Source organism: Acartia tonsa, chromosome 5 (assembly GCF_053477335.1).
Source record: "Acartia tonsa isolate MP-2025a chromosome 5, ASM5347733v1, whole genome shotgun sequence".
NCBI lineage: Eukaryota > Metazoa > Arthropoda > Copepoda > Calanoida > Acartiidae > Acartia > Acartia tonsa.
In genome coordinates this window covers 25,331,656-25,341,655 of record NC_137264.1, presented here as the reverse complement: position 1 = coordinate 25,341,655, position 10,000 = coordinate 25,331,656, and the positions used below count along the sequence as shown (strand labels likewise).

The window sequence follows — 10,000 nt, the reverse complement described above, 5'->3', positions numbered from 1 at the left end:
AGTTAATAAAATCATATTTTTTTCTTGGGTTTCAATAAAACAAAAAAATAATATCTCGGACTTCTAAAGTCTTTTTATATGTTTCCTCACTGTTTGGCCACTACTTGGTCACAAATGCTCAAAACACAAACCTTTTTCGACCTAAGATACTCAATTGGTTCCTTCTACAAGTCCAATCCATCAGTTTTGGGATGTCTTTATATTTCAAGATAAATTTATGAAAAAGGGAAATTTGGGTGTTGCCTATTGTATGCACAGATACCATTAAATCAACAGAAAAAAATACTTATTTGTACTTTTCTCTCATCTTTAAAGTTTGATTCTGTTAAATAACTATTCTTGAAGGAGAGCTGCTGACCTCCAGTGTACATGGCTTAGTCAAATGCATATTAAACATAAAAATTTTCCCAAAAAGCACATAAAAAAAGTCTCTCAATGGGTTAGAAAAATAGAATAATTTTGAAACTTAGATTTAAGTTAAACAAATTATTTTTCTAGTACATTACATTAAAATACTTTGTTTGGGGCAAATTTTTACCTTTAACGTGTATTTGACTTAACCATGAACACTGGAGGTCAGCAGCTGTCCTCTTGAGCGATAGAATGCATAAATCCTTTAGACAATAGTTAATTCAACAGAATTCAAACTTTGAAAATGGGAAAAAAGTATAGGTTTTTTCAGTGCAATTTATTTTGGATCTTGTTAACGCGATTGCTGCGCATTTCCTGGCATTATTCTGGCAAGGATTGGTACTCGAAAACTAAATATTTTCCATCTTTGAGTACGCCAGTGACAAGCGGATTTCATTTGAATGTTGTTTGTTGGAACTCTTGCTATTCTGGTTCAGGTTCTTGCAAAATGAATTGCTGCAACGTCCGGGAATCGAACCCGGGCCGCCCGCGTGGCAGGCGAGCATTCTACCACTGAACCAACGTTGCTGGCACATAGGGAAAGGACAATTTGTGGCTCTTTGTAACCCCCCAAACAGCCCATGACCTATGGAGAGAAGGGCAAAATGTTATCCGCAGTCGGTAGGATTCGAACCTACGCTCCCAGAGGGAATCTGATTTCTAGTCAGACGCCTTAACCACTCGGCCACGACTGCAATCCATTGATGGGGGCACATTTGGCGGCATTCTCATACAGTAGAATAACTTGGATTAGCTTAGCTTGCCACTTCACACAGGTTTGCAAGCAGCCCGGCTAGCTCTGGAACATATTTGCAGAAACCCTGAAATTAGGGCCAAACATGACCAATCCAAAAAGCAAGTGGGCTCGTCCGGGATTTGAACCCGGGACCTCTCGCACCCTAAGCGAGAATCATACCCCTAGACCAACGAGCCAGCTGTTGAGTGGTAACAGTGCGTGTGGGTATTTATTTGACATGCCTGCGGAAGGAGACTCACCTTTGAACGAGGACCTTCAAGAAAGAAGAAGAAAAAACAGACTGTTTGGTTCCTGCCGGGATCGAACCGGCGACCTTGTCCGTGTGAAGGACACGTGATAACCACTACACTAAGGAACCTTGCTGGTAGAGAGGCAAATTCTTTGTTTGAAATATTGAGTTGTAGCAAATGTGGTATGGATCTGTCCCAACGGTGTACTACAGGGTCTCGTGGCGCAACGGATAACGCGTCTGACTACGGAGCAGAAGATTGCAGGTTCGAATCCTGCCGAGATCGGATTTTTATCTTTGAACAGACTAAATGTGTATGACTGAGACACATGGCATGACATTGCATACACAGATACATGGACAATATGTTTGTTTAGCTGCCAATACTTATGATTTGTTCACGTTGATTGCTACGCTCAACAAGAAAAAGGTGTCTGCGCCCCCGGGTGGGCTCGAACCACCAACCTTTCGGTTAACAGCCGAACGCGCTAGCCGATTGCGCCACGGAGGCAAGTTGATGATGCTGGTATCGAAATAATTGAGAAATATGCCAACATGGTTAAATAATTGTACAATTGAGAAAGCCAGTTTGGAAAATGCTTTGTTTAAGTTTGCACTGCTAAACACATCATACATCCTTCCGTTATGGTCTAGTGGTTAGGATAGCTGGCTCTCACCCAGCAGGCCCGGGTTCGATTCCCGGTAACGGAAAACTTTTTTCCCCCCTCTTGTGCGCTTGTCCAAGTGTAGTTGAGTTGGTATAGCATCGAATTTCTCGAGAGAAGAAAAGGCAATAATTGAACAAAACTTCCGACGAGGATGGGATTCGAACCCACGCGGGCAGAGCCCATTGGATTAGCAGTCCAACGCCTTAACCACTCGGCCACCTCGTCAACTAGGAGGAGTCAGGCCGAAACTTGGGAAGCCCTTGATGTTTGCATGAAAGAATGAGATCCTGGTGGTTCAGCAGTTTTTAGAGAAGAAAAAGATTTCCCACGCCGGGAGTTGAACCCGGGCCTCCTGGGTGAAAGCCAGATATCCTAGCCGTTAGACCACGTGGGATCATGTTTCCGTCCGGGATCGAACCGGAGACCTTCTGCGTGTTAGGCAGATGTGATAACCGCTACACCACGGAAACTCTGTGGTATAGTGCCAACTAAGGTGGGATGTTATGAAATCACGGAAAAGGCTGGCCTTTGTGGTATGTACACTAGAACATTTGTGCCTTTGTCACTGTCTCTAGCCGTGATCGTCTAGTGGTTAGGAGCCTGCGTTGTGGCCGCAGTAACCCAGGTTCGAATCCTGGTCACGGCAGTGACAATTTTTTCCTTTCCCTGTCACATCGTGACTTTGAATTTGGAACTGGCGGATGGTATTGTGGGAGCCCATGTCATGAAGAAGCGTCAGTGGTATAGTGGTGAGCATAGCTGCCTTCCAAGCAGTTGACCCGGGTTCGATTCCCGGCTGACGCAGAGCTGAATTTTTAAGCCATGGTATGTGCCGTAATTGGCCAATACTGCTTCCAAATTGTGCAACAGAGATCACCAAGCCTCCGTAGCGCAGTAGGCAGCGCGTCAGTCTCATAATCTGAAGGCCGTGAGTTCGAGCCTCACCGGGGGCAGACTTCATTTTGATCTTAATATGTCTAATGCGTGTAGTGATGGAAAGGAAAACGAAAGTTTAGGCCTACGACACCAAGTATTCCCAGGCGGTCACCCATCCAAGTACTAACTTGGCCCAATGTTGCTTAACTTCAGTGATTTTTTTTTCTTTTAAAATTTATTCATCCAAAGCGCTACAGAGTTTTATTAAAAGTGAACCCACAATAAGGGCTTTTAAAGTTACAATATGTATACAAATGATGAAAAAAAATATATAATTCTTGCAAAAAGATAAAATCACTGCAAATTATCTTTTTTGCAAGAACCATAAAACAAAAAATATAGCAGAAGAACATAATGATATCTCTTCTGTGGAGAAAAAACCCGAAAATTGAATTTTTACTCCAAAAATATATAATCATTAAATGGATACACCAATGTACCCTACTTTATATTGGTCAAGTCAACCAAATAAGCAAGGAAATGAAAAGGCCACATTTTATTTGCATAAAACCGAAATAGAATGAAAATATATGCAGCAAAATTCATTGCCTTCCTTTTTCTAATTATTAAATATCACCTTTGTAAAGATGATTCAAACTATAAATCCTAAATAAAACTTTAAATTTAAATCAATAAAATTTAAATATCTAGGCAAAAATTTTACTTTTAAAATGAAATTATTAGAAAGTGATAAATATATATTGTAATTTGCAAAATCTGTAAATAAAATGAAATAATTATTTAACTATGCATTTTTTGTCTTAATCTATGAAATTAAGTAATCAAAAATAAAACAAAAAAAACTTTGAAAACAAAAATAAACCAATAAAATAATTAGAATTCATAAACTTTTGTTAAAATTACGAAGTATAATATTAATACTTTAAGTTTACTTGAAAATTTTTGATTAAAATTAATAAATTTGAGTAAATCTAGGAAACCTGTCAAACAAGTTTTGAATTACACTACTCAATAAAAATTAAAATTCGGTAATAATCATAATGAAATATGCTTTTAAACCATATTTTGAAACATAAATGAATAAATATAAATAATTTATATAAATAAAAAGTTAAATAAATTCAGCAATATCATGAAATACAATTTCATGCAAAATATAAACTATAGACAGGTTTCGTGATTATTTTAAATTTAAATTCTTTGCCTCGAGAAAAAATCTAAATATTGACTAGGTACTAAATTGTTTTGGGGGTAAATTTACCCAATTTCTCGTAATCATTATAAATGATCCATCAAAATTAAAAAGAAAGCAAATCAAAACATTTAAAATCAAAATATCAATAGAGAAAAAAGCTTTCTTATTGTTAATCTTTAAACAAAAACTTCTTGACTTTTAATCACGAAAATCATGATACATAAAATGGAAAGCTTGTTTAGAAATACAAACCAACCTAGTTTAGTGCTGTTTCTCGTAGATTTATAAAATTTAAATCTGTAAAATACATAAAAAAAAACATTTGATAGATAAAGAGAAATTAAAATTTGTATTTAAAACCGAAGCTGAAATAAAAATTCATTAAACTAAAACATTTCACTAAATCATGTAAAATTTCGGTCTTAATTAAAGTAAAGTTTTTAATAAACTTTTAAAAAAATAAGCACTAAGGTCTAAATTTGGCTAAAATATGATAAAATATGATTTCTTATTACTATAATCATACTCGTAAAATGTTTAAGAATATATAACTAAAAGAAATATTCAATATTCATTAAAATTAAGTTGAATAATAATAAAGAAATTTTCGTTTTAATTAGAATGCAAAAAATGAAACTAAAAAGCAAAGAAAATAATGTCTTCAAAAATAAACTATTATAGTTTTTTAATCAAAGAAAATTATATGTTGAAAAATAGCGGCAAAAAATAAGAAAGGTTTCGTGATTTTTACATGAAGAGAAACTAGATTAAAAGACCTAAATTTGTTGGTATTTTGTGCACCAAAAAAGATTTAAAATGCCCTACAGTTGAATTTTGAATTTGCTTTTTGTTAAGATGCACAAATAAAATGTATTTTGAAATAATAAAAAGATAAAGTTTAATCTTATTTCTCTCCACGTCCAAATCAAAAAACAAACACAATTGATCATCAACCAAAATTGATGCAATTATGTCATTTCTTATTAATAAATTCTTGACATATATCCAAATATGGAGAATAGAGGGGCATTCAGCAAATAAATGGACAGCTGTCTCCAATGTCCTAGGACATTGAGGACAGAAGCCCGTCAAATGCTGTCTGCACCTCTTTAATCTCTCCCTAGTTGGATATATGTCATGTAAAATTGAAAAGCAAATGTCCAAAGATTCTCGACAAAGAATTGGATCATTTAACCTCACCCAAACCCTCTCCCAATTCAAAGATCTCTTGTCCATGACCTTGGGAGGGGGCGGGGTGGAGTTAAATAACCCATACACCTCCTTGGTTTTCACCACCTCCAGCCTTGCAACGTCAAGGTCCAACACCTTGTCCTCCAGCATGCGAACACAATGGAGAAAATAGGGTGGAATTTCATCTGATCTAAGGGGCGGGACAAAGGTAGGAAACAAGTTTCTTAACCTCAATCCAATCCAATAGAGCAAATGATCTCTGGAACGGCAATCCTTGCTTAAAATCCTTGTCAAATGCTTAACAAATAATGCATCACATTTGGCTTGAATATTAGGCAGGCCAAGGCCACCATCAACTGTTGCATTATACAACTCGTTGATTTCTAGCCTTTCCAACCTTCCCTGCCAAAGAAAGGTACCCATTCTTTTCTCAATCTCTGTTACCACGGCCTTAGGTATTGGCAATACCTGGCCTAGGTACCAGAGCTTGGAGGTAGCAAAAACCTTAAGAACAGTTGCTTTCTGTGACAAGAAAGGAAGGGCCCGCCCAGACCAAGCCTGCAAACAATTATTAAATTTTTCTAAACAAACTTTCCATGACAAATGTATTGTTTCTGAGATTGAAGGACAGAAATGGACTCCATAAATTTTTACAGAGTCCACTGGTTGCAGCCAGGCCAGCGGCCAATTTGACCTACCCTTCCATCCTCCAAGTCCCATCACTTTACATTTGTTTGACCTATTTAAAACAGTACCAGAGAGAGCTTCAAAATCAGTAAAAAGTTTGTCAATCCTAAGGAGATCCTCAGGATCTGTTGAGACAGCAGTGATGTCGTCAACATATCCCTCCTCCTTTTGATTAACAACCCCAACCTTCAAGCCCTCAATGACACTGTTTAATGTTAATAACAATGGTTCAACATTAATTAAAAATAATGGCATAGCAAGAGGATCCCCCTGCCTGACATTATTTACTAAATCAATAATTTTAGTTATACCATTTAAAATAAAACTTGTTGAAATATCTGTGTGAAATAACTTTATCCAGGAACGAAAATTATGTTTAAAATTCATTTTTTCCATTACTTTTAATACAAAAGAAATGTTTGTTTTGTCAAAAGCTTTGAAAATATCGTAGCTAACTAAATAAGCATTAATCTTTTTAACTTTACAATATTCAATAGAGCTTAAAAGATCTGTAACACCATTTAATATAATTTCATTAGAATTACATGCAAGTTGTCGACTTTTTAAACAAGTATCCAACACTGAATTTAATCTGGCAGTTAAAATTTTTGACAAAATTTTGTAGTCTGAATTACATAAAGTTAAAGGACGCACTTGCTTTATTGTTGGACACCCTTTATCCAACTTATTTAGGAGTTTTGTAACTCCTTGTGACATAGATGGAATTAAACTTACATCATTCAATTGACTATTGAAAATCTGTACTAATTTTTCACCAATAATATGACGAGTTACCTTGTAGAATTCATATGGTATCCCATCATTACCTGGACTCCTGCCGTCAGGACAAGAATCCAATGCAAAAGCCAGCTCGTCCAATATCACTGGACCTTCAAGAGCCTCAGCTTGGCCATCATCTAGGGCCCCAAGCCCTTCAGTGAACTGATCAAAATGATCAAAATTAGGCTCAAAGGGGACACCAGTATCAACGGGCTCCCCTCCAACATTAGATGACCTATGATGGCCATTAAAGAGGGAGGAAAAAAAACTACAAGCCTCCTCCTGTATCGCTGCAGTGTCCTCAACCTCAACCCCTCCAATTTTTAGTCTGGAGAGGGAGTTAGCAGCGCCGTTTTTAAAGGCTCTACTCAGATGAAAAAGGGACACTTTCTCCTCCTCCACCATATCCTTGGTCTGTAGGACGTAGCCCATGGACTCCTGGGTGATTAAGGAGCGCAGCCTCTCCCGAACTTGCTTAGCCTTGTCAAAATCACGCTGGTTGATGTATTTTTCAAGGGCTGAAAAAAGAAAAATTTTAGTGTTTTTAATACATTTATTGCGCATTAAAGCAAACCTGATAAGAAAAGCCCTGATACTAGGCTTTCCTTTCTCCTCCCACCAGATATGAGGCGCTGCAAAATCAGCCTCTGACCTCAAACTTTCCTGCCAAATAGGAACAAAGTTTGGCAAAAAATCAGGCGAGCTCAAAACACTTGTGTTAAGCCTCCATAGCCCCGGTATTTTGGGGGGCAGGGGGGCGAGCTCCTCCTTAAACACAAGCTCCATGCCTTTGTGGTCTGAAAGGCTAGGAAAATACACCATATTCTCAACAGCAGGCAAAGCCCTGGCCGGCACATAGATTCTGTCAATCCTAGATGCTGTACAGCCAGGCCTAGAGAAAGAATATTCACGTCCTTGTGGCTGCAAATGTCTATAACAATCAGTATAGTCAAAAGTGTTAACTAAAAGAGCCAAAGCTGTGCTCTTTTTTTGACTAAAGTTTTGGATAACATCTTTTTCAGATATCACGCAATTAAAATCACCAATGAGAATAGGTTGCAACCTTCTCAATTGCAAATTTCGTGGCAAAGTTTCATTATAAAGAGTTTTTCTGGCATATTTATTATCATTTCCACTTGGAGCATATATGTTTATAAAAGACATATTATCATTTATCTTTATAAACAACAGGCGGCCTGGTTCCAATGGCAGGATCTCAACAGGACCCAGGGCTTCTAGATAAATAATAGCAACACCTGGCTGCTCAAAATTTACAAGTGAACAATATGCTTTGTAACCAAAACGGCTAACAATAAGTTCTAGTTGATTTGTCTCCAAGGGACACTCTTGGAGAAAAAAAACCGCTGGCTTTTTTGACTTTAAATGTTCTATAACTTCACTAAAATTTGATGTATGGTTCACATTTAGTGAAAGAACACTAAACTTCGCCATTTTTTAGCATAAACATGATTGTTGCTAAATCAAAAGGCCTATTTCTTTTGGCCTTTTAAATGCCTTTTTAGACTTTTTTGTAAGCCTATATTATCCAGAGAGTTAGAGCGTCCTCTTTTTAAGTTAGAGTCAAGCTCCATGCTCACCTCCTCGCCATCAGACACATCAGAATTGTGGGCCTCAATCCTGCCACGGCCTTCATACCAGACCAGGCTGTCCTGCAACATGCCCAACTGATTCAAGGGCATTTCAGGAGAGGCCTCCCCTGACGAAAATTCGTCAATTTTCTCAGACAGAGGTGTAAAAACATTAGAAGTTTCAATGTCATTTAACTCCTTAGCCTTTACAGCTTTAGCAGGGTTTGTAGCAGGAATAAAGTCCTGGCTACTGAACATATCAGGACTCTCTTGGCCGTTAGCTAAGCCAGAGCCACTTACAGAGCCATCAGCAACAACATCCTTGCTCCCGTGGCCATTGGGCAAGCCAGAGCCACCTACAGCAACGTCAGAACGGCCAGCTTTACTCCCGTGGCCATTGGGCAAGCCGGAGCCACCCACAGCGGCGTCAGAACGGCCAGCCCTGCTTCCCTGGCCATTTGGCAAGCCGGAGCCACCTACAGCGGCGTCAGAACGGCCAGCTTTACTCCCGTGGCCATTGGGCAAGCCGGAGCCACCCACAGCGGCGTCAGAACGGCCAGCCCTGCTTCCCTGGCCATTGGGCAAGCCGGAGCCACCTACAGCGGCGTCAGAACGGACAGCCTTGCTCCCGTTGCCTTTGGAAGGCTTGTTTCGGCTGCCATTAGAATTATCAGCAGCCAAAGAAGGAAAATCCTTTGCCTTCTTCTTGGAATGAGCATCTACAGCTTTGCCAGCCACAACAGCTGCCCAGGAATCAACGGCAGCTTCATCAGCCAGATAAGCTGCTTTTTGCCGGCAAAAGGCCATAGTATGACCTTTATTGTTACATCTATAGCATATCTTGTCTGCGCCTTCCCACCAGATCTGCAAAATTTCGCCACAGCCAGTGTTTCTGATTAGAGCTGGCAATTCACAATCATTTCTAAGCTTCATTTTAACGATAATGAAGTTAGAAAAGATTGTGGGGTAACCTGCCACAGTACCCCGATGAAATGTCAACACATCTCCATAGGCTTTCAGGACAGAGATAATAGCCTCAGTGTCCATAAAATTTGACCAATTCTTGACCTTGATGGTAGTAACATACTCCTCAGTTGAGTAACCATAAACCATCAAGCCTCTCATCTTGGTCCACTTTTCGCCCTTCTCCAACAAGGCGAGCTTGGCCTTGTAGACCTCCTCAGTGAAGCAGGTAACCATGAGGAGCTGGGTAATTCCATGGACGCCAGCTTCCTCTATATCACTAATTTCGAGTTTTAGATCCTCTAGCAAAAGATCCATCCACTCAGCTTCACTAAATTTTTTACCATTAGCGGCAGATTTTAAGTCTATGCAAAATGTTCTCACTCTCTTTAAAAAGGTGAGGGCACCTTTTAAATTTGCCATTTTCACAAAAAAGTATCACTTAATATATTAACAACAACAAAAAATGCTTATAAGTGTTTGTTTATGTAAAAAACTTGTTTTGTTTGGTATTTAAATTTACCAAACTCACTACAACCTTTCTATATTGTGGGTGTTTCTATAAAATAAACAGCACAATAATACGAATTTTCACAATAAATTAAAATAACAACACTATAGTTCGATTTTTTA

At 38.5% G+C, this 10,000-nt stretch overlaps 11 non-coding genes across 11 annotated transcripts; 4 read left to right on the top strand and 7 right to left on the bottom strand.

Annotated features, from left to right (window-relative positions):
* Positions 1-1,024: 1,024 nt before the first annotated feature.
* TRNAS-AGA (transfer RNA serine (anticodon AGA)) lies at positions 1,025-1,106 on the bottom strand. Its single transcript has one exon. It is a non-coding gene; the product is annotated as a tRNA-Ser (tRNA).
* Positions 1,107-1,272: 166 nt separating this feature from the next.
* TRNAP-AGG (transfer RNA proline (anticodon AGG)) lies at positions 1,273-1,344 on the bottom strand. Its single transcript has one exon. It is a non-coding gene; the product is annotated as a tRNA-Pro (tRNA).
* Positions 1,345-1,453: 109 nt separating this feature from the next.
* On the bottom strand, positions 1,454-1,526 carry TRNAV-CAC (transfer RNA valine (anticodon CAC)). Its single transcript has one exon. It is a non-coding gene; the product is annotated as a tRNA-Val (tRNA).
* An 84-nt stretch (positions 1,527-1,610) lies between these two features.
* Positions 1,611-1,683, top strand: TRNAR-ACG (transfer RNA arginine (anticodon ACG)). Its single transcript has one exon. It is a non-coding gene; the product is annotated as a tRNA-Arg (tRNA).
* A 151-nt stretch (positions 1,684-1,834) lies between these two features.
* On the bottom strand, positions 1,835-1,908 carry TRNAN-GUU (transfer RNA asparagine (anticodon GUU)). The gene has a single exon. It is a non-coding gene; the product is annotated as a tRNA-Asn (tRNA).
* A 128-nt stretch (positions 1,909-2,036) lies between these two features.
* TRNAE-CUC (transfer RNA glutamic acid (anticodon CUC)) lies at positions 2,037-2,108 on the top strand. The gene has a single exon. It is a non-coding gene; the product is annotated as a tRNA-Glu (tRNA).
* A 100-nt stretch (positions 2,109-2,208) lies between these two features.
* Positions 2,209-2,290, bottom strand: TRNAS-GCU (transfer RNA serine (anticodon GCU)). Its single transcript has one exon. It is a non-coding gene; the product is annotated as a tRNA-Ser (tRNA).
* A 97-nt stretch (positions 2,291-2,387) lies between these two features.
* Positions 2,388-2,459, bottom strand: TRNAE-UUC (transfer RNA glutamic acid (anticodon UUC)). Its single transcript has one exon. It is a non-coding gene; the product is annotated as a tRNA-Glu (tRNA).
* Positions 2,460-2,462: 3 nt separating this feature from the next.
* Positions 2,463-2,535, bottom strand: TRNAV-AAC (transfer RNA valine (anticodon AAC)). The gene has a single exon. It is a non-coding gene; the product is annotated as a tRNA-Val (tRNA).
* A 262-nt stretch (positions 2,536-2,797) lies between these two features.
* On the top strand, positions 2,798-2,869 carry TRNAG-UCC (transfer RNA glycine (anticodon UCC)). Its single transcript has one exon. It is a non-coding gene; the product is annotated as a tRNA-Gly (tRNA).
* A 76-nt stretch (positions 2,870-2,945) lies between these two features.
* Positions 2,946-3,018, top strand: TRNAM-CAU (transfer RNA methionine (anticodon CAU)). Its single transcript has one exon. It is a non-coding gene; the product is annotated as a tRNA-Met (tRNA).
* Positions 3,019-10,000: the final 6,982 nt, after the last annotated feature.